Raw genomic sequence first — 27,903 nt, 5'->3', positions numbered from 1 at the left:
AGTTTGAATTGCAACTGGAATGTAGTATCTATCTTTGAACAGAAGAAATGCAGAAGTGCAGAAAAGGTGGCTTCTCACTTTAGGACAACAGTAGGTTGACTGGAAGAGAGAATTGGTGAAAGAAGAAGCCAGTATGCCTAAAGCTCGCTTGGTTATAGTAAATTTAGTAAATATAGTAAATAATAGTGATCGGTCTCATTCGAGATAATGATGAATCCACATACAGACGGGAGGTTGAACAACTAGCATCGTGGTGCGACCAGAACAATCTGGAACTGAACACACTCAAAACCGTAGAAATGGTGGTGGACTTTAGGAGAAATCCTCCCATACTTCCACCTCTCACAATACTAGACAATGCAGTATCAACAGTAGAGACCTTCAAATTTCTAGGTTCTACCATATTGTAAGATCTAAAATGGACAGTTCACATCAAAAACATCATCAAAAAAGGACAACAAAGAATGTTCTTTCTGCGCCAATTTAGAAAGCTTAAACTGCCAAGGAGCTGCTGATCCAGTTCTACAGAGGAATTATTGGGTCTGTCATTTGCACCTCTAGAAATGTCTGGTTTGGTTCTGCAACCCGACAAGACAGACACAGACTTCAGAGGATAATTAGAACTGCAGAAAAAACAATTGCTACCAACCTGTCTTCCATTGAGGACCTGTATATGGGTATGTCTAGTTTAATAAAAAGAAGGACTAGGGGAGACATGATAGCAATGTTCCAATATCTCAGAGGTTGCCACAAAGAAGAGGGAGTCGGGCTGTTCTCCAAAGCACCTGAGGGTGGAACAAGAAGCAATGGGTGGAAACTGATCAAGGAAAGAAGCAACTTAGAACTAAGGAGAAATTTCCTGACAGTTAGAACAATTAATAAGTGGAACGACTTGCCTGCAGAAGTTGTGAATGCTCCAACACTGGAAATTTTTAAGAAAATGTTGGATAACCATCTGACTGAGATGGTGTAGGGTTTCCTGCCTGGGCAGGGGGTTGGACTAGAAGGCCTCCAAGGTCCCTTCCAACTCTGTTGTTATATATTATATATATAAATCAAAAAGAGGGCTGTGAAAATATTTACAGATCCCTCACATCCTGGACATAAACTGTTTCAACTCCTACCCTCAAAAGAAAGCAGTGGTGGAATTCAAATTTTTTTACTACCAGTTCTGTGGGTGTTGCTTGGTAGGCATGGCAGGCGAAGGATATTACAAAATCTCCATTCCCACCCGACTCTGGGGCTAGCCAGAGGTGGTATTTGCCAGTTCTCCAAACTACTCAAAATTTCCGCTACCGGTTCTCCAGAACCTGCCGAACCTGCTGAATAGCACTCCTGGAAGAAAGACACTGGAAACATGGAGACTGCTTGGAAAGATGTTTTAATGGTGGACTGGACCACATGGTTTGAGGTCCTGGGCAAAAAAGAGCACATGGGTGAGAGAGGGAGAGAGATTTATACCCTCTCTTGGGCCCCAGCTTGGAGCTTCCTGTTCCTGTGTAAGGAATGTATTCTGATTGGTTGTCAGACTCCCAGGCCTGGTTGAATGTTGCTGGATGATGATGTAATGAAGGGTCTTTGGGCAACTTCTATTATGGCTTAATGGCTTTGTCCTGGTTTGGATCTTGAGTGAGGGCTAATCCTATCATGTCCTGAGGGCCATGTCTTTTGTGTTGTAGTTAAGCTGGCCCAGCTTTTGTCTTGTAGATAGGTTGGCACCAAAATATCTGCTGGGGAAGGAGGGAACTGAGGCTCTGAGTTTGTCTTTAGGAACATGTTTCTCCTTTAGGGAAAATATAATATTCTAACTTTTTAATATTTCCTAGAATATTTCATTTTCCTAGGAGAGGGGTTGGTGCTAACTTCCTACAGTATATTACCAGCATGCAGCATCAAGCATGGTCTTCTACAAGGGAAGGGAAGGGAAGGGACTTTTGATGCAGTTTACAAATGCTGGCAGATCATTAAGACAGATGTTAAATAGCATGGAGGTGAAAATGCCGTCCTGACATGCATCCTCATTCATAGGGATAATTTTTCTAAGATCACCATCATTACAACATCTTATTTGCAATTAACTATTTTTGTACAGAGCTCTGTCTCTGTGCAGAGATTAGAAGGACTAATCTCTTGTCAATAGCATTTTGTTGAGCTTTTGCCAGACTTTGGATTTAGGGGAAGTCAAATATAGACCTCAGGCCCACAAAGGTAGCAGTTCCTCTACTGGGAGACTGGAATATTTTCCTCAATGTGAGATAGCCAGACAGAGATCCATAGTGGAGTGCCATTTCCTGAAGGCAGTTTGGGCTTTTGTGACTAATGATCTTTTTTCCAGAAATGATGTTAATTTATTTAGAAATCTGGACACAGTTTCCTATATTAAACAATAAATTTATAGTCTACCGTTTGCAGCATTAATTGGAGACCCTTTTCTGTACATTGGGCATATTATAGCTCAGTTCCAGCCTGGAGGTATCCCTTGGTAACAATGATAAATAGCATGGCAAGTCAAATACTCATAGATCAGAATTTGCCTGGTAAAATCAAGGGAAATATAGAGGGAACGCCCAAGAGCTTTCCCTAATCTAAAATGTTGAACAAAGAAACAGATATCAGTTTCAGTTAGAAGAACTCAAAGGAGAGAATTTGTAGTATTAAAATTTTTGTGGTTGGTATCAAAAGTCTTCTTGAAAAAAATAAGTTTGGAAATGGCCTTGCAAATACTGGTAACTATTGGAATATTGTAGTTCACAGCAGGAATGGTTATTCAAAGAATCATCAAGTAATTCGTACCAGGTGTCCTTACTTTTTTGCTACTTTCAATGTTATCAAATTCTTATAAATATTTTTAAAATTGAAAACAACTAAGTGGTAGATTAGGAGGATTTGTATAAATGTTATTGTAGGAATTTAGCACCCACCCCCCTCCTAGAAGAATGAAATATTTTAGAAAATATTTAAAAAGGCAGAATTTTTGCCCTGGCTGCTAGACCTTCATGGTTGAAAGCTTTTGGGAGCCACTGAAGGAATCTTTTTTCTGTTGTCTCTATCAATGGGTTCCTTTGCATCAGAAAAATTAAAAGCACCCATCAAGCCTCCCTGATTTTATCAATTTTAATTTTTTGCCAAGAGCATGTTTCAAAACTCACATGTTTTGAAAAAAAAAAAGTAGGGATTGTAGGAATTTAGCACCCACCCCCCTCCTAGAAGAATGAAATATTTTAGAAAATATTTAAAAAGACAGAATATATTTCCCTGGATGAGAAATGGAGAAACATGTTTTAAAGACAAAGCAGCTTCCTGACTCCCCCCACCTTTGTCAATGAGCCATTAAAGCCTCAGCCAAGCTCACTCATTTCCCCCCACCTTTGTCAATGGGTCAGAGGTAGAAATTCATTCTCCCCATCTTTGTCAATGGACCATCATTTGCAACACAATAGGACTCATCTAGCAACAGAAACTCACCACATGGCAAGGCTCAAGCAAGCTTGAGAGACAACCTACAACGTTAGCTAAGACCCCCAGACCACCTGGGAGTTTGACAACCAATCAGGATACTCTTCCTCTGCCCCAGAAAGTTCAAAGCTCAGAAAAAGCATAAAGCCAGGGAGCGCACAGGATCTCATGCCTTTTCTGTTCAGGATCTCAAGCCAGGTGATCCTGACCACCATTAAACCATCTTTCCAAGCAGCCTCCATGTTTCCAGTGTCTTTGTCCCCACTTGGAACTGAACCCAGATGGATATTTCTTCCAACAATATGAAATACAGGTTTCTCTTAACTACTTTCTAAAAAAAGAGACACGCTTGTATGGTTTATTACCTACACACTTCATTTTCTTGTTGTTGGGATTATAAATATTAGATCCTTCAAGCCATAAACTTTTAATTAGAAAAGAGAGTTTATCATAACCATTTATAACATCCTGAGAATTTCCATTCTCAGTTATGATAGTTATTAATTTAAGGGAATTTAAATGAGTCAGCAAAAATTCATCCAGATCTGGCAACAATAGATTTAATAATAAAAAACAATAGATTGAAACTTAATGTTAACCACTTCAATCTTGATTGCAGAAAATATGACTTCAGTAACAATTGTTAATGCTTGGAATACACTACCTGACTCTGTGGTCTCTTCTCACAGTCCCCAAAGCTTTAACCAAAAACTGTCTACTATTGACCTCACCCCTTTCCTAAGAGGTCTATAAGGGGCGTGCATAAGAGCACAAACGTGCCTACCTTTCCTGTCCTACTGTTTCCTTTCATTATAACCAATTTATATAGTTATTACATGCTTATACTCATATATGCTTATATGTTGTATAGTTGCTTCATGCTTATGCTGTTATGACAAATAAAAAATAAATAAATAAAAAAACCATTTAAGTTTTGTAGGAAGTTTGCATCTACCCCTCTCCTAGAAAAGTGAAATATTCTAGGAAATATTAAAAAGGCAGGATATTATACCTTCCTGGATGAGAAAATGAGAAACATGCTCTTGGAAAGTGGCTCCCACCTTTGTTAATAGCCTCAGAAAGACAAAAGACATTTTATCTACAACACAAAAGACCTTCAGCTCCAGGGTGATGGGATTAAGACATGGCTCTCAGGACATGAGAGGATTACCCATCTCACCACATGGCACCTGGAAAGATTACATCACCCAGCAAGATTCAACCAAGCTTGGGACTTAAAAACAGCCTACAGAGTTGCCCCTGCATGGCCCCATGAGAGTCTGACAACCAATCAGAATAGAAGCTCAGATTTAAAAGCCCAGAGGGGGCATAAAACCCAGGCACTCTCAGTATCTCCTCCCTTTTTTTCTTCACCAAATAGCATCAAGGCATGTGATCCTGTCCACCATTAAAAACCATCTTTCCAAGCAGTCTCCATGTTTCCAGTGTCTTTTTCCCCACTTGGAACTGAACCCAGATGGACATTTCTTCCAACAATTTGACTACATTTTGTCGGTGCTGTTTAATTACCAAGGTAAATCCATTTAGTTATTGTTAGAGCATATCTAGGATTTAAAAGATATGGTCATAGAGAATAATGATCTATGTCAGTTAAAAACATTGAACTAAAGTCCTGGCAGTTTTGTAGGTGATTGCAGAGTTAACCTGAGATAAGATGGGCAACTAATAAAATAGACAGACAGACAGACAGACAGACAGATGACACTTAAAATCAAGTTATTTAATTTATGCATATGCAATTATTCGGTTAGACGGATTGGGCCTGCAACCCAAAAAAATCATGCAGTTGTCTTGGAGTGACCAAGAATAGCCTTCAATGGTAGGAAAAAGATGTTATCGCTGCCCTCTGTCCAAACAATGCATATTGGTGAAAAGCTTTCTCTGTTGGCACTTTCCCCACTCCATTCTTTCAATTTAAATGGAAGAGGCATGATCACTATACTTAGCCTCATCCCCCCCCCATTCTTGTGTACTTATGCATAAATTTTACTGGCCTTAAGGAAGCCCAAATCTCTCAAAGGACAGCATGTCCTTTTATGAGCACACATTGTTACAGGGAAGGACCAACCCAGGACTTTGCAATTCAAAAATTTCCTTGCTGTGGCAGAACATTATCAGCTGTAGCAATCTCACAAATCTGGTCAAAGCATCTTTTGGGGAGGGGTGATTTACAATTGATCTCAATTCTTTTGGGGAAGTTGCTACCTGTGCTGAGCCTCTTCTGATTGAATTCTGATTTTAAACAGCAAGGGAGTTTGTAATAGGATTGCTGGCAAATCCTATCCTGTTAACATTTCTCCTATTTGTTGAGATTAAGCCAGTCAATATAGTTTAGTAAGATTGTAGAAAGTTAGCACCCACCCCTCTCCTAGAAGAATGAAATACTTAGAGAAATATTTAAAAAGGCAGAATATTGTATTTCCTCTAAAAGAGAAATAGAAATCTTAAAGGAGACAGAAACTCAGAGCCACCGTTCCCTGCCCCCAAGCAGATACTAAGATGAGACCAGTTTTTAGAAATTTGGTAATCCATTCAAGACAGGATATTTTGAACAAAGGCAGAATTAGGTAGAATGGTATGATCAGCCCTTACTCAAGATCCAAACCAGGAAAGCCATTAAGACACAATAGGAATGGTCCAACACCCTTTTAGGACACGAGCCTCCTCATTACATCATCTCAGAGATCCCAAGCTTCAATCAAACTTAATTCAGACAACCTAAAAAGTTAGCTATGACCCCTGCATAGCCCCCTGGGAGTCTGACAACCAATAGAATACATTTCTTGCACAGCAACAGGAAGCTCAAGGGCAAGGCCCAAGAGAGAATATACATACCTCTCACTCTCCACTCCATGTGATCAGCTGCCCAGAACCTCAAACCCATGTGGCCCTGTCCATCAATAAACCATCTTTCCAATCAGCCTCCATGTTTCCAGTGTCTTTCTCCCCACTTGGAACTGAACCAGATGGATATTTCTTCCAAAATATAAAGGCTCAACCAAGTTGAATCAACTCCTAATGTTTATGTAAACTCATCAATGGAGCTCTTTCAGCAGCTGTATCAAAATATTTTGCAACTGCTTTCTTCCAGGATTTTTAAAATTTCTATTTCTTGCCTCCAGGTCTAGAATACCCTGATAGACTCCATTCTACGTTCTAACCTGACTTGATGTGGCTTGTACTCAGGTTGCAACAGGTTAGTATTAAAGCCAGAGACAAAAATGCATACAGTGTCCCTTTGTTGATAGAATAACAAAAAAAAAGAAAAAAGAAAAAAAAAGATCAGCTTCACCCAATGACAATTTAGTATCTGTTTAGTACATCTTTCTTGAATAATTGCTATTGTAATAATCCTGCTAAAGAAACATTAATCCATTAATATCTGGCTCAATCCAGATATTATTCCAAAACAGCAAGCTCATTGTTACAGATATTATACATTTGACTTACTCCCCACTATTTTGCATTGTCCAAAATTACAGTGTTTCGGACACCAAGTATAATACAGCAAAGTTGTGATGAAAGAATGAAATAGTTAACATCTGCTTTGCCTTCACCTTGATTTGATTCTGATCTGCATGCAGAGAAACTCTTGAAAATACCAAATTTGCAGCATGAAAATAAGCTTTGCTTCACAGGATTCATAGAGGCCTTGATTGCAACCCTTCATAAACTTAAATCTTCCTCTCTTCCCTGATTATCACGATCCTTTTGCTGAATAAGCCTCCTTAAGAATGTCAGTCTGAGACAAACTGAGGAGGAGATTTTATCAAGAAGAGAGGGAAAAATTAAAGTAACCTTCCCCCCTTCCAGAAAAATCTGAAATCTCTGAGCTAATGCCCAGACCAGACCCAGCAATGCCATTTTGTACTATTAAAACAGTTTGATTGGAATAGAGCGGGGGTGTTGAGCTCAATTTCATTAAGGGCTGCATCAGGGTTGTGTTTGACCTTGGGGGGGGGGGGGCGTAGCCAGGGTGGGTGTGGCCAGCTCGATGTCATTCGTGTCCGGGGCACCTGTGGCAGCATGAACGCTCTGCCAGAGAAAAGGGCTCCCAAGCTCTGTTTTGCCTGCTACGGCCCCCTGTGATCCTCTGCCAGCAAAAATGGAGATCGGAAGGGCCGCATGCGGCCCTCCCAAACTCCGTTTTCACTGGTAGAGGTACTGTGGACTGGTCCTTCGCTGTTTCCAGGGCGACCCCATGTGCCAGATCTAAGCACCCCGCGGGCTGAATCCGGCCCCTGGGCCTTGAGTTTGACACCCCTGGAATAGAGCTAGGAAACCTTACACTTACCAGCTATTTTAAATTTAAACTCCCACTAGCTCAGGCCAGCATGGCCAATGCAAGGAATTGTGGAAATTGTCGTATTTCATTATTACTGATTTATAGTAGTCTTTCCCAATCAGGGGCCCTGCAGCTGCACTGAACAATAGTAACGTTGGTGACTGCTTGCTACAGCTGAGTGCTGTAGGTTGGGGGAGACTGAGTTAAATAAAGTCCAGTATTTATGGAATGTATAAATGTTGAAAATCAAATGAATTGTTACTGACAGCTACTTAATTGATTCAGGCTCTTACATTATTGGGGAAAATGTGAATTGCTAAGCCTAATAACAGCGAAGACAAATTCTTCCCCTCCTTATTAAATATTGAAACATTTCAGACCAAAGCAGAAATTCAAGGAGAAGGTCAGGAAGAGTGCCTAGGGATGCATAATAGGTGCTGTATAGATCAGGAAATGAATGTAGAGGAATGTAGGGTGGCTAGGCCAACTGTGACTAGGTTGGGCTGGCTGTGGCTTCCCATAGTGTGACAAACAACTGGGCAGTTCTGGGGCTGCATGCTGCCCCCACAGCTGGCAGGGTGCAGGGCAGCCAAAAAGGCAGAAATGGGAAAAGATAAAATGGATGGAAGGAGTTGGAGGCGGTTCCTTATTTTACTGAGGGTCAGGGCTAGAGGGAGGAACCAAATCCTGATTGGCTTGAATGGGATGGATCCTCAGTTTACGACTCGTAAGATTCGCTTAACAATGGCAACAGGGATTGTCGAGATTGCAGTCGCTAAGTGATAAAGTCAACGATGTCTTGCTTTATGGCTGCATTTCTTAATGACTGAAATTCTGATCCCAGGTGTGGTTGTAAGACAAAAGATTACCTTGCTGTTTTAAAGCAAAGTTTCTAATGTAGATTAATTCCGGTTCAAGTAGTAAGATCTACTATCAAGTGTCTGCAAAAGCCAAGCTGAAATGCTTAGTAAGGTATGCTCAGAGCCTTATGCAGGAGAAATGTTCTGTGAGTTCTGATAAAAGATCTCCAGAGGCAGAAGGAAAAGCAAAGAAGCAAGAACAGGTCATACAAGGGTATAGAGATGCCTGTTCAGGAAAGTATTTGGTCTTTCAGTCAATAATAATAAAATGAAGGATTTATCTTTTCAGAGGTGATTTCTTCCAAAGGAGAGCACAGTGGGTCTTAGGTCACATTAGGTCTTTTTGATGCATTAGTTTCACTGTGTAATAAAGATGAGTTTGATTCTCATTGGTTACACATCAATTACTACTATACCTATACCACAAGCATGTATTAGTTTCATGTCAGCTTAACATTTAGAATAGAATAGAATAGAATAGAATAGAATAGAATAGAATAGAATAGAATAGAATAGAATAGAATAGAATTTTATTGGTCAAGTGTGATTGGACACACAAGGAATTTGTCTTGGTGCATATGCTCTCATTATTCTTTTAAAGAATCCTGGCAATAATGCTCTCATTATTCTTTTAAAGAATCCTGGCAACTGCAGTTTGGAGTGGGTTCTAAGAAAGTCCTCTTTTAGAGAATACATAGTTGTGAGATCGAGTATAGGTCAGTTAACCAGGACCAGAGATTTTCTCTTCCGAGCTTTCGGACACATACTGGAGTCCCATCTTCAGGGAACTTCTCTCTCATGAAATATGTGCTTTGGGCTATTTTGTCAGTTGTATTTATGTGATGCCTTCCTATTGGTTGATTGGTATGTTGAGGGCTGGCGATTGGCTGTTATTTCCTTGTCTCCTAAGTACTTGATAAGCTGGTGGTAAATCAGCACTCCTTTTAACTGATAAGAGGCCCATTTTCCCAGGCTTCAATCATTTCCCTGGCTATCTTTGTACCTGCACGACCAACAATCTTAGTAGCTGCAAAATTGAATGTGTGTCCTTATTCATTGCAATGTGAGGCTACCAGTGAATACAGGTAGTCCTTGACTTAACAACCATTTGTTTAGTGACTATTTGAAGTTAACGGCACTGAAAAAAGTGACTTTTGATTACTTTTCACACTTATGACCATTGCAGCATCCCTGTGGTCACATGATGAAAATTTAGGCACTTAGCAACTGGCATTTTTTTATGACAGTTACATTGTCCTGGGGTCATCTGAAACCTTCCCGGCCGACGTTCGATGAGTAAAGTCAATGAGGGAAGCCAGTTTCACTTAACAAACTGCATTGATTCGCTTAACAATTGTGGCAAATGGGTCAAAACTCACTGAACTGCCTTGCTGAGCAACAGAAATTTGTGGCTCAATTGTGGTTGTAAGTCGAGGACTACCTGTAAAACCAACCAAAGATCTAATACAAATAATCTCAATTTAATATGTAGGGCTGCAGCAGCCAGAATTCCCAGCTAGCATGTAATACATGGATGGAAACAGAATTCTTTCTTCTTATGGAAGAGAACGGATTCTAGTAACCTCTGACTCCCTTCTGTTTCAGCTATGTTTCATTTCACCAGCACTCAGGTCACACAGCCCTTTCCACTTAAGGAGAGGCAAACTCTCCTCCCATCCCCCATAATCATAATAACCACATATTTGTGTTGCTATGGAGTAAAGCTGTGAAAATATGGCTTACCCATTGATCAGTTATGCACAACGTATTTCAGGATGACTAGATTGGGCACATGTTTCAGTAAGCAGAAATGGCTAACACAAAAACCATGTTTAAAAAAAACTAAATGCGGGGTTACATTTATTTCCTTATCCTATCAATCTGTTGCATATTCTTACTAGTTGATGGGATTTAGCAAAGTATATCAACTGGCAAGTTAGTCTTTAGGTTAGAATTCCATAGAACAGCATCCATAGAATAGCATAAGTAAGGTCATTAAAGTATAACTAAGATTGGTTACATAATCTACTCCTTTCTTTTCTTAGTAAAAAATGTTGTTTGTCAGCCCCAGTTGACCATAGCTACACTTAGTAGTTAGTATACTAGTATTTATAGCCATGGCACATAGGAAAATCACATCTTGAAGTGACAAGAGAAGTAAAACATGAATTAACCAATCAAGAAAGGAAAGTAGACCCAATTGATTATTTGTGTAATGAAGGGAAAGGGGAAGAATGTAATATTAGGGCTACCAAATCCAAGATACAAAAATCCAAATGACCAGTAGACAGCAACAAAGAGTTAATGATAAGAGTTAATTCATTGCTCTTAGCCTTCTGGATTTTTGCAGCCCAGATCTGGTAATACTCATGTAAACAATGTGAATGCATGTGGCCAGACCTTGTAGAATGAAGTTGTATATAACTGGAAAGGAACATGTAGAGTTCATGATGAGTGTAATTCTTTTCTTTAGCCATAGCTGAGTGTTATTGTGCAAACTGTGTCTTCCCCTGCCTTTTCCCAGAATACAAATTACTTGTTGGATTTAATATTGGCTTGAGGTTTTTCTGGGAAATATTTTTCATCTCTCCTTTATTGAACAATCTTTTTTTACTTTTCAAACATAGCTACGTAAGTCTCTGGCAAGGCTGTCTCCATTTAGCTCAGGGGTGTCAGACTCAAGGCCCGCAGGCCAGATCAGGCCCACGGGGTACTTAAATCTGGACCGTGGGGCCAGCCTGGAAATATCAAAGGACCGGCCCGTGGTGCCTCTGCTGGCCAAAACGGGCCATGGGGAGAGCGCATGCGGCCTCCATGCAGGTCATTTTTGGCCAGTAGAGTGCTGCTGGAGGCTGTGGAGGCCAAATACGGGCCCCACAGGGGCCTCCACGTGCCCCGTTCTGGCCAGCAGAGTTCTGCAGGAGATGTCTGTCCTGTCTCTTCCCCCTCCCCCCACACTCCCCGCCCCCTTCCCCCTGCCAGCCCTCGAAGAAATCCAGTTTGACACCCCTGATTTAGCTGTTCTCTACCTATTCATCTATGTGTTGAGGAAACTGTACTGTTGCAGACACCGTGAACAATCCTATGATCATTTTCATTCTAAACTCTTTCTTAGAAAAAAGCTCTCACCTTTGATCAGGATCTGTCCAGACATAAAAACTTTTGACCTGCCCAGTAGACATTTTTTTTTTTTAAATCTCCATTATACCCATGCATCAGCAATGGTTGAAAATCATCACATAAAGACTAAAAGGCAATCTGAGATCAATTCATCTATGGAGCAAAAAAAATAAATAAATCCTGCATCTGATCTGAAGAACATGGTAGAAGAAAGCTTGGACATCCAGCCTCCTGGAGTGGGCTGCTCTATTGGATGCCAGTTTTTGGATGGTATTAGCAGACATTCAGACGAAGAAGTTCCACACAGTTGCAGATATGAAAATGTAGGAGGTTTTTCCCCCAGATGCAGCCATTTTTGTGATGAGAAACTCTCCTTCTATAGTTGGAACTTGCATGGAATGCTATGCATAGTTCCAGTTATTATATTTAAAAAAGAATATAAAAGATGCGGCAGGAAGCAAGCTGAATGAGACGAACTCTACTCCCTCCAGCAAGTAGGTACAAGTAGACCTTGACTTACGACCACAAGTTGTTAAGTGAGACATTTGTTAAGTGACTTTTGCCCCATTTTACAACTTTTCTTGCCACAGTTGTTAAGTGAATCACTGCAGTTGTTAAGTTAGTAACCTGACTACTAACTTAAGTGAACCTGGCTTCCTCATTGATTTTGCTTGTCAGGTCACAGAAGGGGATCACATGATTCTGGGACACAGCAAAAGTCAGAAGAACCAGTTGCCAAGCATCCAAATTTTGATCACGTGGGGACGCTTCAAAGGTCATAACTATGAAAAACGGTCATAAGTCACATTTTTCAGTGGTGGTGTAACTCTGAACGGTCACTAACCAAACTGTTGTAAGTCAAGGACTACCTGTAGAACATTTGAAAAAGTGTATTTTGAGCAAAAACATCATAGGGATTGACCGTAATAGAGGTTTATAACATTATGCAAGAAGGAGAGACGAGGAACGCTTACTAAAGAAAAATAAAGAATGAGACTGAATGGTGCAAGAATCAGGACACATGAAAGCAACACAACACAATGTTGTGGAATTAGATTCCACAAGCTAATGATAATCAGCTACTTGGCTTTGAAAGAAAATCAGACAAATTCAAGGAGCATAAGGCTATATACTATCTTCATTTCTGAGGCGATAGATACCGTAGGTTGTTAAACTAGACTTTTATTTGGTCTGATCCACCTAAAAAGAATGACCATGTGAACGTGGGCTGCAGAATGCCAATTGGATTATCTGCAATAATCCAGCTGTTATTTCAGATGTCATCTAATACTAGCAGCCACTTCACCAGGTAGCTGAAGGAGATGAGAACCTCCTGAAGGGCCAACCTCTGTAAGACATGTTGAATGAGAACCAATAGATGGAAAATAACTGAAGATGGAACTGGTATCAGCTTCATTTGCAAAGAAAAATATTAGGATCACTGACAAGCTCTATACTGTATGAAGAAATGTTGGTGACTCTGGGGCGATGGCAAGTGAAAACTCTCTAGATTAAAAATGTTGAGAAAAGGCTACTTGATTTTCTTAATCAACCCCCCCTTTTTTACTCATTTTTACCAGCAAGATTATGGAACCTCCTCAAACTTTGGAGCTAATAACCAAGATGGAGGGAGGGAGGCATGTTGCTGATAATGTCAGAAAATGGCTTCTGTAGTAGGCATGTTTAGTCATAAAGCACACTAGATAACAAGAATCAGCCTTTGAGGTAGGCCAGATCAAGAAACATACATAATAGGAACTTATTTTTATAGGGTACAGTAACCAAATGTTGATAGCCAGAGTTTCTCTTTCTTTCCTTTTTATAACAAAAGAGATTCAAGGCAGGATAGTCTTAAGTTTTCTCCTTGACTTATCCTGTCTTTCTGGGCAATTATTTTTATCTCCCCACCTTCTTCCAAACTATCTCTATTCTCCTCTAGAGCAAGGTTATATCTAGACCCTCCTGCCAGCCTTCCAGAATGCTCTTTACTATCCCATATTACCGTTCTCTGTTTTTGGGGTGGGGAGCACATTTTCAAACAAAAGCTATCATTTAATTTTTGTAAAGAATCCGATGATAGAGGAAGTCCTTCACTTACTATTTGTTGAATGAACGCTCAAAATTATGAAAGCACTGGAAAAAGTTATTTACAACCAGTCCTTATAACCAATATAGAATCCCCATGGTCACATGATCAAAAATAGGGCATATGGCAACTGGCATGTATTTACAATGGCTTCAGTGTCCCAGAGTCACATGATTGCCACGCACGACCTTCCCAGGGGGCTTCTAGCAAGCAAAGTCAGTGGAGAAAGTTGGATTCACTTCACAACCCTGATGATTTGCTTAATGACCATGGCAAAAAAAAAAAGGCCAAAAAAGTCTGGTGCAACTCACTTAACAAATGTTTAGTGAATGGAAGTTCCAGTCTCAATTGTGGTTGTAGATTAAGGACTATATAAATTCTCCTGATTATTAGCTCCAATGTTACGTGGCTGATAAAGGAACACAGATATCTCATCTTTGTAAAAATAAAACCCGAATGTAATGGCTAAAAAGGCTCAGAAAACTATCAGTAGTTCCAATTCTTACCGGCCAGACATACCTGCTGTCTATTTTTCCTTTAGGACATTTTCCAAATACTCTTTCACTAGTCTAAGAAACAGGTTCTGTGGGCGCGCAACCGAAGTGAAGTGGTGTCTTAATACAAATTGTTTCCAAGCAGTCTGGAGCAACTTCCTGTTCCCTGAGGGCTGTTGGGCCACAGTGTGGGTGGATATGAGCCTTGTCAGCTTTCTCTATTTCATATGGTGGTTGCATAGATAAATAAGCGTTCTAACCTAAATTTATATTTTTTATCAAATGTCATAGAACTCAAGTTATTTCTAATTATTGGCTTACTCTGCTCCTGAAGGTAACTTCCCTCCAGAGGTCTGCTCAAGGCTTTTTGGTGTCTGATTTATCTGATTCACCATGGAATTTTAAAATAATTAACAAAATATTTGGCAAGCTCCCAATATCTCAATGATAGAACTTGACCCAGGTGTGCACTGCAGAATACCAGATGGTCAATTAAATGCTATACTTGTTTACTTAGGCAACTGAATAAAATGTACTGTACATATAATTGCAGTCTTAACTATAATGTCTGTAGAGATACTCCAACAATAATTAAAGATTAATGCTACCTTTCCATCTGCTTTCCTTGAAGTGCTATCTTAACTCCTGCCAGTGTCATGCTGACCTATTTGAACTTCTCAGAATTCGTCTGAAAAAACAAAGATTGAGGAGGTTCCATAATCTCGCTGATAGAAATGAGTAAAAATGGAATTTAATTAAGAAGTAGGCTTTTCTCAGCATTTTTGATCTAAGGAGTTTTCCCTTGGCATAGCCCAAAAGTAACAAACTCTTCTTCATGTAGTATTGTTTGTCAGTGATCCTAATGTTTTTCTTCGGAAGATAAATTGAGCTGTTTGTCTGTTTGGAGGTAGACGAGGCAAGGAATTGTTATCTATCTATCTATCTATCTATCTATCTATCTATCTATCTATCTATCTATCTATCTATCTATTTATCTGTCCACCCACTCAGTTTACCCACTCACAGAAAGCAATTCTGGGCAGGCTACAACAGTTAAATAAAACAGTAGAAATACAGGTTATCCTCCAGTTATGATGGTCCACTTAGCGACCGTTTGAGGTTATGATATAACACACACACCCAAAGTACTTACTACACAGTCCCAAAGTTACAGATGTTGCAGTACGACGGCAGTCGTTCACCCTTACGAATGACCGCAGAGGCACTGCAACATTTGCCCTGCCTATTTCCCCCACCTACCCAACTGGGTCTCCACAGGCATTGGGCCTGTGAAGGCTCACTTACCTTGCCAGGATCTACTGAGCTGTCTCTTCTCTGGTGCTGTTTCTTTGCTTGCTTCGTTGCTTCAGGTCTTCAGCACATTCGCAGAGACAGGGGTCTAAAGTACTGTGAGATCTATAGCGCGAGATCTCATGCTACTGATCTCGTGTGATCTCACACTATTTTAGGATTCTGTGGTCTGCAAATTGAGGCCTGGATGAGAACTCCACAAAAGACTTTGCAAACAGAGGGAAGGTGTTAGTGCTTCAGGCCTTCCTTCCATTTGCCGTTTCCTTGTCGAAGCCTGCAGTGAGATTGCACCTCTGTAGGCTCTGGTAGTCTTTGCAAAAAGCCCTTGCCACGGAAAATGGATCAATCTCCTTCAAGGCTCCGGTCATTTTTGCAAAAAGCCCTTGTGCTGAAATAAGGACTTTTAGCAAAGGTGATCAGAGCCTAGAGGGAGATTGCAAGCCGAGCGAGCCATGCTTGTCCTGCTTTTCCTGTCAACTTTGGAAGCCATACTAGGCCGAAGGCTTCCATGCGCTGCCACAATTCTCCTCTGTGGGAAAGGAGGGGAGGAGGGTGGTAGTGCATGGGATGAGTAGACATAATAACATTTTTCTGCCAGTCAAGGCCAGGCTGGGTTCGCATCTGGAGAAGGAGTGGCTGGAGTGATGCTTGGACATGGGACGGTTGAGGATTGGAGCATGTGACCGGCAGAGGGGTCATGAGGGTAGAGATTTTGGGGGTTGTATTACTGAGAGAGGAACTGGAATCCCCAGTTTCGGTTTTCCTCTAACTGTGCCAATTTACCTATGCTAGTAAAAGAACTTTGAAAGATGTTGGTTTCGGAGTCTTGTTTGCAGGAGGGGTTTTCTGGAACGCTGACACTCCCTCTGCTCTCAGTGCTCCACTTTTGGAGCACCGGGAGCAGGTAAAGAAATTGTGGTACAGAAGAGACAACTCACTAGATCTTCACAAGTAAGTGAGATCTGGTGCAACAGGATGTGGGGAGAAGCAATTGTGGGGAGTATGAGGTATCTCCGTAGGTCAGAGGAGACCTTGGGTGACCTTTTTCCATCATTGGCTGCCTCATGGTCTTCCCCACCCTGAGATACCTCATCAGAGGTGGTATTTGGCCTGTTTGCACCAGTTCAGGTGAACCGGTAACGGTGATTGCGGGGGAGCTTGTGGGTGGGCTCGCCCCTGCCCATCCACCCCGGCTCCAAGTCATGCTATTTAGGCATGTTTTCTAGCCTGGCCACATGCGTGGAAGGGACGTGAGTGAGCAAAGCGCATGCGCAGAAGGTCTGATGCATGCACAGACAGCGCACACACAGAGCGAACCGGTGATAAAGGTAAGTGAAACCCACCCCTGTACCTTGTGTATTTAATGACCTGTGCGGGAGAAAGCTGGGAGTTTTTACATTCCCTTTTGTGATTCACTCCAATGAATCCTCGGGTTACGAATGTAATTGGCAGACTCCATTATATTCGTAACTTGAGGACTACCTGTATAAAGATACCCTTATTCTGGCAGAAATGTTCAAGCAAAACAGGTGCATTATTCCTGATTAAAGTTTTCCCTCCTTCCCTTTTTTCATTAACATAATGATTGTAGGCACTATAATAACAACAGGCTATTTTAAGGTCAGGAGCATAAATAGAGTTTGTGTTTAGAACTTGCACATTTGATATAATGGTAAAGTTTAATTCAAATCAGCACTTCCATTGTTCTATCCAACTTCCCCTCCCATTACAGTAATAAATAGTGCACACGAGGTGTGTCAAATATATTTATTATTTCACCAAACAGCTCATAATCTAACTGAGATATAATAAATTGGCTTAAAAAGTCGCTGTGTTAAATAGTAGTAATACACAATGAAATGCACCAGGCTTGGGCAATTTAGACCTTTAGACAATCTTCTAAACCCCATCATCTTTTTTTCTTTAAACCTTCTCAGTAGCTGATATTCTGCTGTTATTGTACTTTATGTAGGGTTAGGGTTACATTAGGTAATATATTTATGAACTGTGGCTGAAATAGAGTTTTCCCTTTCAACACATGCTAATTAACTTAGGGCAGTCGGGTCTAGGTTGTAAAAAAACATTTATTTATAAGATGTATATGACTGCCTGTCTTGTAACACAACTCTGGGAAGCTAACAGCAATAATTAAAAAAGATCAATAAACAATGTTTTTGGGGTCGTTTTTCATAAAAAAAACCAATCTGGAAATGGCCTGAAAAATGGATGGGGCCAGCCAGTGGTTCAATTTGCCAGTTCTCTGAACCATGCAGAATTGGAACAACCAGTTCGGGCACACCAGTATGAACCAGCAGCAGCCCACCCCATCAGAACTCCTCAGGCAGGAGTTGAGTCCAGGTGACTCCCAAATTGTGCTCTGTCTTCTCATTATTTGTCTGGAGAAGTGGTGCTACCCCATCAAAAGTCAAAGATAACACATCACCAGACTCCGGGGGGGGGGGACACCCCAAATCCCTCCATCTTGTTAAGGTTGAGTCAAAGTTTATTCCTCCTCACTCACAGAGCTTCTAGGCACTGGATCACCACTTTAATAACATTAAAGTCTGTTCGGGCGGAGATATATTGCTGGATATCATTAGCCTAATGATGCCAGTGCATGACCATTAGATGATAGCAATAAGTTAGAAATTTTGGTATCCCTGTGTAATCATTTGCTGCCATCTCATAGCTGACCTGATCTTTGCAGTCCAGATCTGATTTAGCTTTAAATAAACTCATTGATACCATCAAGATGTCAAGGCTATCATCAACAGTGGCCAGTATTAAATAATATGATAGTTCCTAAATATTCTCTCTAAGCTGCATCCTTCCAATCTTACAGTTCCTCCATCTGCTATGTCTATACACATTTAAGGTAGAGTTTTATGCATCAAATGCAGTGTTTCTCTACCTTGTCATCTTGATGATGGGTGGATGTTAACCCCCCCAAATCCCCCAACCAGCATGGATTTCTGGGAGTTGAATGATTAAGAAATACTGGTCTGATTCATGAAGTGTTGTCCATAGACACTTAGAAGAAAGAAATAGAAAGCTGACTTGTTGTAAACTGAAACAGCACATTCAGTACAGGCAGTTCTTGGTTAACAAGCTCTTGTTCAATGATTATTCAGTTACGATGGTACTGAACAAGTGATATTTATGACTAGTCCTCAAGGTTCTGGCCATTCCAGCATTCTTGTGGCAACATGATCACGATTAGAACTGCAGAAAAAATAATTGCTACCAACCTGCCTTCCATTGAGGACCTGTATACTGCACGAATCAAGAAGAGGGCCGTGAAAATATTTGCAGATCCCTCGCATCCTGGACATAAACTGTTTCAACTCCTACCCTCAAAACGACGCTATAGAGCACTGCACACCAGAACAACTAGACACAAGAACATTTTTTTCCCGAAGGCCATCACTCTGCTAAACAAATAATTCCCTCAACACTGTCAGACTATTTACTGAATCTGCACTTCTATTAATCGTTTCATAGTTCCCATCACCAATCTCTTTCCACTTATGACTGTATGACTATAACTTGTTGCTGGCAATCCTTATGATTTATATTGATATATTGATCATCAATTGTGTTGTAAATGTTGTACCTTGATGAACGTATCTTTTCTTTTATGTACACTGAGAGCATATGCACCAAGACAGATTCCTTGTGTGTCCAATCACACTTGGCCAATAAAAATTCTATTCTATTCTATTCTATTCTATTTGGGTGCAGCTTACACTTACAGTAGTTGTGGTGTCCCACCATCATGTGATTGCCATTTGCAGCCTTCTCTGCCAACGTCCCATAAGCAAAGCCAATGGAGAAGCCAGCATGGTAGGTTGAAAGTTGCTTCTGTATGTTGCTTGGACTCCCACTACTTTTTCTTCTGAGGAGCCCAGCTGCAAAGTACAAGACCCGAAGGACCTTGTATCTTGTACAGGTAGTGCTCGACTTACAACAGTTCACTTATTGACCATTTTAAGTTACAACGGCACTGAAGTGACTTATGACCATTTTTCACACTTGACAATCATTGCAGCAGCCCCATTGTCATGTGATTTATATTTAGATGTTGGGCAACTGACTCACATTTATGACGGTTGCAGTGTCCCAGGGTCCTGTGAGTACCTTCTGCAACCAGATGGGGAAACCAGATTCCCTTAACAACCATTTTACTAATTTAACAACTACAGTCATTCAGTTAACAAACGTGGCACGAAAAGTCATAAAATGGAGCAAAGCTCACTTGACAAACAAACAGTGTACAGTAGCTGCCAAAAAAGCCAACACAGTTCTGGGCTGCATCAACAGAGGGATAGAATCAAGATCACGTGAAGTGTTAATACCACTTTATAATGCCTTGGTAAGGCCACACTTGGAATATTGCATTCAGTTTTGGTCGCCACGATGTAAAAAAGATGTGGAGACTCTAGAAACAGTGCAGAGAAGAGCCACAAAGATTATTAAGGGCCTGGAGGCTAAAACATATGAAGAACGGTTGCAGGAACTCAGTATGCCTAGTTTAATGAAAAGAAGGACTAGGGGAGACATGATAGCAGTGTTCCATATCTCAGGGGTTGCCACAAAGAAGAGGAAGTCAAACTATTCTCCAAAGCACCTGAGGGTAGGACAAGAAGCAATGGGTGGAAACTAATCAAGGAGAGAAGCAACTTAGAACTAAGGAGAAATTTCCTGACAGTTAGAACTATCAATAAGTGGAACAACTTGCCTGCAGAAGTTGTGAATGCTCCAACACTGGAAATTTTAAAGAAAATGTTGGCTAGCCGTTTGTCTGAAATGGTGTAGAGTTTCCTATCTGGGCAGGGGGTTGGACTAGAAGACCTCCAAGGTCCCTTCCAACTCTGTTATTATGTTATGTTATGTTAATATGTCACTTGTTTGACTGTACTGCAGTGGGTACAACTTTGCGAACCGAGCTTAACTGTCATTTGTTCAGTACTGAATCAATTCAAACAGTTGCTAAATGAATGGTCATTAAGTGAAGCCACCGGTACGCAGTTGCTGAAGACCAGAAGGCATTTGGCAGTGACATGGTAGCTATTCTCAGGGCCAAAATGTTTAGCCATTTGTGTGTGTGAGAGAGAGAGAGAGAGAAAGAGAGAGAGAAATTGGGTATTGTTGAAATGTTACAGAATTAGCACACCTATATTCAGATTATATTTCTCATAATCTGAGGAGGCTCCAGAAATGGTACTGGAAGCTGCATACCTGCTGCCCAAGTGTGGAATAGTTATAGGGAGGAGCAAGACTACCCAAACTTTAGCTGGTATTGATTTTTTTATTGGCCAAGTGTGATTGGACACACAAGGAATTTGTCTTGGTTCATATGCTCTCAGTGTACATAAAAGAAAAGATACTTTCATCAAGGTATTTACATTTACAAAACACAAATGATGGTCATTTTAATCTGAAATTAAATTAAATTAAAGAAATATAATCTGAATCATATTCAGATTATATTTCTCATAATCTGAGGAGGCTCCAGAAATGGTACTGGAAGCTGCATACCTGCTACCCAAGTGTGGAATAGTTATAGGGAGGAGCAAGACTACCCAAACTTTAGCTGGTATTTATATTTCTTATTAATAATTTCACGTAATGGAGCAAATTATAACTGTTAATCTCTCAGCTCCTTGCTTAATGTAATATTTACCTCGTTCACATTTTTGTTACTGAGAAAATCATTAAAGCATTTATTCATTCCTTTTATACTTTATTGACTCAGTGACACGATGCTTTGTAATAAAGTGGAAACCGTAGGGTTTCCGGCCTCGGCAGGGGGTTGGACTAGAAGACCTCCAAGGTCCCTTCCAACTCTGTTATTATTATTATTATAAATTTCTCACTTAGCAACTTAAATTTTGGGTTCAATTGTGGTTGTATGTTGAGGGCTACCTGTAGTGCATGTGCTCACAGGCGGCGCCTCCCTGCCCATAGTGGATGCCTTCACACCTTCCCTTACCCGGCAGCAGCCATCCTTGGCCCTGCCATACTTGCTTAACAATCTGCAATCCTCACTTAATGACAGCAATGGGGATTGATGGGATTGATGTTCTAAGGTCATGCATTGCTTAGCAATGGGAACTCCAGTCCTAATTATTGTTAAGCGAGGAATACCTGTTTGATCTTTATTAAAGATAAAGTATTCTTAAAAATAAAAAAGATGGATTATTTATTTAGTTATTGCTTTAGAAATATAAGTAGCCCTTAATGGCAATTGAATTCAGAATATCCATCACCAAAGGATGTGGTTATAAAGCACAACTGCATTGTTTAGCAAAACAATCCCCTGGTTCCTACTGACTTCCCACAATGAAAGTCAGTAGGGAAGCTGTCAGGAAGTTGCAAGTCCCAAGCCAGCAAGCAGTTAGGTAAGGGCCTGTTGCTAAGTGGGGAGGAAGCGAAGGGGTGCACAGAGCTATAGGAAAGATCAGGGAGAGTATACAAGGGTGTGGGAGAGGATGCACAAGGGTGTGCAAGGGTGCAGCACGGGTCAGGAAGGGTATGCAAGGCTGTGAGTGGGAGTGTAAGGATGCAACAGAGCGTCAAGGAGAGTCGATAGGGGTGTGTGAGTGGCTGGCACAACTCAGGCACAGAGGTGCTGTGTGAGGGTGTGCAGGTAGGGAAAATGTACAAAGCAATTTACAGTGATTTCAGCTAGCTTCCTTATTGACATTTTGGGGGATTCGGCAAGGAAAGTTGAAAATTGTTGGTTTTCTAGGGACTTGGGACTAACCATCAGATTCCCTGGGAACGGCCTTATTGAAGTATCTGGAAACAGTTTGATTCTATTGGACCTAAGGAAAGTGATAGGATCTTACGGAATGTAAATGCCGCCACCTGTGCATTAGATGCCCCTCCTGGCTGGTTAAAGCTCCGGAGGGGGCCATCATGTAGGTGGGTCCAAGCGATGGTGAATTCATTCTTGTTGGAGAAGATGTATCTGACTCCTTTTAAAGAGACGCTGCTGTGCCCCCTACTCAAGAACCCACTGCTGGTTCTAAATTTCCCCCCCAAAATTAACGTTTATATGCTGTTTTTCTATTTTAACATTTTATTGTATACTGCCCAGGTTCCTTCCCCTGTGAAAAATAAATAAATAAATCATTCCTTCAGCACAATCGTAACTTCTGATAATAGTAGTCTTGGAAATGATAAGCAGCGTCTTGGGTTGGTAGACAGCATGACTCACCTCACAGTGCAGTGGGAAAAACAAGAGAAAGGATTATTATGTATGTTCGCTGCCTTGAATTACTTATGAGGTAATACAAGTCTAATAAATAAATAAAATTAATTAACATTCAGATAGGCTTGTCTTCAAATACTATGAATGCTTGTCAGCGGCCAAAACCACCAATGGCCAAAACAGTTTTTGAAATAACCCACAAATTTATCAATCCATTTCCATGTGTTCTACTTTAGAATTCTTGTATTTGTCAAAAATCGTAGCGAAGAAATAGATACTTATAGACAATTTTTCCTTCACATCATGGAATATTACGTAGAAATTTAGGGCAAGCAAGGTTTGGGATACTCAGTTATTTTCCTTTTTCCAAACCAAAAAAGAAAAAAAGAAAGAAATTTGAACTTGCCATTCTGGATGGGCAAGTTTTGACCTTTCAAAGACCATGCTCAGAAATACCATCATAAAGTTTGCATAGATTATCTGGTACTATATAGCTGATGCAAATTGAGTAGCACATGTCATACAATATTGACATAATATTATCTGCTAGCAGATATTTCCTTATCTCGATAACACAGTAATTCTCCATTCTCTTACCTGTTAATCTTTTCTTAAGTGAAAAAAAAGTAGCATTTACAAGAGCTGTACTGTAGTTCAGTATTCCCAAGGTCCTAAAATTTATCACCTTACCTGCAAAATGAGCCTAAATAAAAATACTAGGTTCAAATGAAACTTGATAGAGGTGGATCCATAATCAGTACCCTTAACTCATTCCAGGAATGGAGACCAGTGGCCCTCTTGATATTGGTGAAATAAAACCACATGTTTCTTATAATTGACCATCCCTGTTTTGACTTTTTCAAAATTCAGTTTAGTGGCATTCTTTCTCTCAGTCGGGGAAAACGGCCGTCAGGAATGGGTAATCTCTTCTCGTTGCTGATTGGACCGAGTCTTTTAAATTGTAGTTTGTGGTCCCCGCCTCCTCCTATTTCCCTCCAGCTTTTTCGACTCGGTTTTGCAAGGACCGGAGCGTTATTAATCACCTCAGACTGGTTTCTAGTTTGAGGGATTGAGTTTGTGGTTATTTAGTGTTTTTTTTTAGGAAGTCTATCTAATTTATTTTATTTATTTTATTTATTTTTTCCTTTTTGGACTTTACTTGTGACCAGTGGAGAGCGGTGAGCAGGGATCTGCTCCCGAGCCCACAGGGCCGCCCAGGCGTTGCGCCAGCTAGCCACCCCAGCGCTCACGGGTTTCGCTCCCGTAGCTCGAAGAGTTGCCGGAGGATCGAAGGACACAGAAGCGGCTCACGGGGGTCGCCCCAGAAGCGCTCTGTGTGACCGGCACTCTTCAGGCTCTCTCTCTCTCAGCTCCCCCGTCGTGCTCTCGGCCGCGGAAAAGAGTTTGAAAGCCGCGGGACCAGACAAAACCCAGCCTTGCCCCAGGTATTTTTTTCCGGCAAGTTCGGGGCCGCCATTTTAAAAAAAAATTTTTTTTTCCCTTCGCTTCATCAAAGGCTGCAGGTAGACGGGGGAGGTCAGTGGACGGCCTTTTAGGTTGTCGGGCTAGCAAGGGGGCGGCGACCGCAGAAGACCGCGGTCAAGAAGAGGAGAGAGAGAGAGAGAGAGAGAGAGACAGAGAGAAGCGAGAGGAGAGCGTCGAGGCTGCCGCTGGACATCCACAGAAGCGGCAGGCCTATAAGGAACGTGAGTAGGCCCAAGCGGCCGTAAATTGGCGGGAAAGGTTCCTTTGCAAGATGGCGGACGCCCGTAATTTTCAGACCGACTTGCCAGCTTCCATTGAGGAGGAAGCGACTCTGGATGACCCAGGGGAGGGACCCTCTACAACCCCTCAGGTTTCTCCGGTCAGGGGGCGAAAAATGGCCAGGGCCAAGACCAAGAAAGGGGCTCAAGCTGAGGAGAGACGCCATAGGGCTCTGGAAAGGGTCTTCTCCAAGGCCTCAAAGAGGGCTCACCGGTCTCCTTCTCCAAAGAAAAGGGGAAATCATAACTCAGGGGCCCTTCCTGACCCACAAGGCCCAGATCTCCTCTCCCAGCCCAGCCAAATACCTGGATCCTGGTCCCCAGACAGAATTTCCCCCTTACCTTCAGCTCAATCTGCTACTACCCCATTGTTCCGCACCCTTTCAGAGATGGAACTTAGGATCTCCCCAGATTCCCTGCCAGCTCAACCAGCTAGTGGATTACAGGGATTGGGGGTGACACAGGGAGTGGGGGTGCCCCTGGTCCATTCTGATACTGGATTGTCCCAGATGCCAGTTTTTCAGCTGCCTGACTCCTTTAGTCGGATGATACAACAGGCCATTCGTCAGGAGGTAGCTCAAGCCCTTCAACGGCAACCCACGCCCCCTCCCCCTTCTTCTTCTTCTTCCAAAGCCGGTAAGGTAGGAAAAAAGAAGAGAGAGTCCCCTAATTTGGGCCCGACCTTGTTCAATTCTCAAAGAGAAGAATCACCTGAAGAGGTCAGTCAGGCATCGGTATCCGAAGAAGAAGAGGATACCGGGGAGGCCTTATCTGAGGACGAGGGTCTGGGGCCGGACCAGCCTTCCTTTGTGGGACTTTTTAAACCCCACTTGTTTCGCTCACTCCTGTTCAAAGCCCTAGCTACTACAGGTTTAGGTGGGGTTGTGGGTTCTCCAGCTAATCCCCCAACCCTACCTAGCTCTTCATCCAACCTGTTTGTGGAACCCACGGTGGCGGCCGAGACTATCCCCGCACCTAAGATGTTCGTTGACGTGGTCCAGCGTCAGTGGGCCAATCCGGGTTCGGGCTCCAATCCCAACGCCACAGACAAAAAGTTTTACAACTGCGCAGCAGATCTGGAGAATATCCTGCAAGTCCCCACCGTGGATGCCCCAGTAGTGGCTCTAACAGCAACCTCTCATGTTACTGGTCCAGAAAACGAAGCTCTCCGTCCGGAGGATAAAAGGGCTGACCAGTCTTTGGTCAAATCCCATCAGGCTTCAGCCTGGTCAGTCAGATCCTCCATGGCATCTTCATTTTTTAATAGAGCCTCTATTATGTGGCTCAAGCAGCTTCAGGGACGTTTACCATCCTCGGACGTACGGGCTCATCAGGACCTTAACAAGGTCATCGCAGCCCTAGAGTTCTCCGCTGATTCGACTCTGAACGCGGCCCGTTTCTCGGCCAAAGCTATAGGGTCTACAGTCACATCCCGCAGACTTTTATGGCTCCGTCACTGGCGAGCGGACACCAGAAATAAATGGCGCCTGGCCTCCTCGCCCTATGCGGGCACACACTTATTCGGCGCATCACTAGACCCTATCCTAGTAGAGACCAAGGACAAAAAGAAGATTTTGCCCTCTCTTTCTCGACGGGGGGAACTTCGGCATCAGCCTTATTTTCGCTCCTCGACCTTACCTGCTTCGTCTACAGCTTCCTTTCGTAGCCAGGATTCCGGAGGGTCGGGGTTTAGGCGAAGATTTCCGTCGTACAGAGGAAACACCCAGAGGGCCGACCAGGTCAGAACAGGGGCCAAGTTTTCGGCCCGTAAGCCGTTTCGAGGGGGGCGGGGCAAACAGTACAATCGCTTCAAGTAGTCCCGCAGCAAACCTCCCCATTGGAGGTCGGTTGGCTCTATTTGCTGACCAATGGGAGGTTTCCACTTCAGACCGTTGGGTTAGAGACACCATTAGACACGGCCTAGCTCTAGAGTTCCTTTCCACCCCCCCGACGGTTTTCGTTTCTTGCCCTGTTTCCTCCCGCAGCTCTAGTGCTTCTCTGGTGCAGTCTGCGGTCCATCACCTTTTGACTATTCGAGCTATCCAATTGGTTCCTATCGATCAACTCAAACAGGGCTTCTATTCCAGACTCTTTGTCGTAAGTAAACCGTCGGGGGGCTGGAGGGCTATTCTAGACCTTAAGGCCCTTAACAAATACATCGTGTACCACCGCTTTAAAATGCACTCGTTACGTTCCATATTGGAGTGCGTTAGACAAGGAGATTACATGGCCTCCATTGATTTAACAGAAGCCTACTTACATATCCCCATTAGACGAGATCACCGTAAATACTTGCGTTTCTGCTTCAAGGGTTCTCACTATCAATACCGGGCCTTACCCTTCGGGTTGTCCTCGGCCCCTAGGGTCTTTACTAAAGTCATGGCCGTGCTCATGGCCCACATCCGAAGGCTCCCGGTTAGGCTCCAGGCCTACCTAGATGACATTCTCATCTTGTCAACTACCCTAAATGCGGCCCATAGAGATATCTCTTTGACTATTGAAGCGCTACAATCACACGGGTTCTCGATTAACTGGGAAAAGAGCCATCTTAACCCCTCCACGTCTATAATACACTTGGGTGCTCAGATTGATTCAGTAAGTTCCATGGTATTCCTGTCACTAGAACGCCAGGTTAGTTTAGCCGAGTTAGCTAGCGCCGCTAGAGTTTCACGGTCGGTTCCCTTGGAACAACTCTCCCAACTCCTCGGGAAAATGGTGTCGTCATACGATATTATTCCATGGTCTCGCCTCCACAGTCGGCCTCTTCAGTGGTTCCTCTTGCCACATCAGAGGAAACGGTCCAGTTCATCCAAGCGACGGGTGAGTCTTCCACGGGAGGTGACCGACTCTTTGGCTTGGTGGGATCCGGAGGTGCTGGCCAGGGGTTCGGTCTTCAGGGAACCAGTGAGGGACGTGATCACCACAGATGCCAGTCTCTCGGGCTGGGGGGCACATTTGAAGCAACACCTGGCCCAAGGCAAGTGGTCCCCGTCAGAAGTCCATCACGGCATCAACTTTCTAGAGCTGCGTGCCATCCGTCTGGCGCTTCTAGCCTTCGAGGATCTCATCTGGGACAGGAATGTCCTTGTCCTCACGGACAACGTGACGGCGAAGGCGCACATAAACAGGTGGGGGGGCACTCACTCCCGCGCGTTGATGGCGGAAACTCTTTCCCTCGGCCATTGGGCCGAATCCCACCTGCGCTCTTTGAAAGCAGAACATATTGCGGGGACGGACAACAGCACAGCAGACTCCCTCAGCCGCCACACTATCGACCAGTCGGAATGGACA

General features: G+C 42.5%; 1 long non-coding RNA gene across 2 annotated transcripts in view; it reads left to right on the top strand.

The window, feature by feature from the left end:
* LOC131196284 (uncharacterized) overlaps positions 1-27,903 on the top strand; it is a 42,148-nt gene that overhangs the window by 10,413 nt on the left and 3,832 nt on the right. For both annotated transcript variants that reach the window (XR_009154686.1, XR_009154685.1), the window contains exon 2: positions 6,600-6,673. This is a non-coding gene — a long non-coding RNA (uncharacterized LOC131196284). The remainder of the gene's footprint in view (positions 1-6,599; positions 6,674-27,903) is intronic.

This window comes from Ahaetulla prasina, chromosome 3 (genome assembly GCF_028640845.1).
Source record: "Ahaetulla prasina isolate Xishuangbanna chromosome 3, ASM2864084v1, whole genome shotgun sequence".
NCBI lineage: Eukaryota > Metazoa > Chordata > Lepidosauria > Squamata > Colubridae > Ahaetulla > Ahaetulla prasina.
This window is presented reverse-complemented; position numbering and strand designations above follow the sequence as displayed.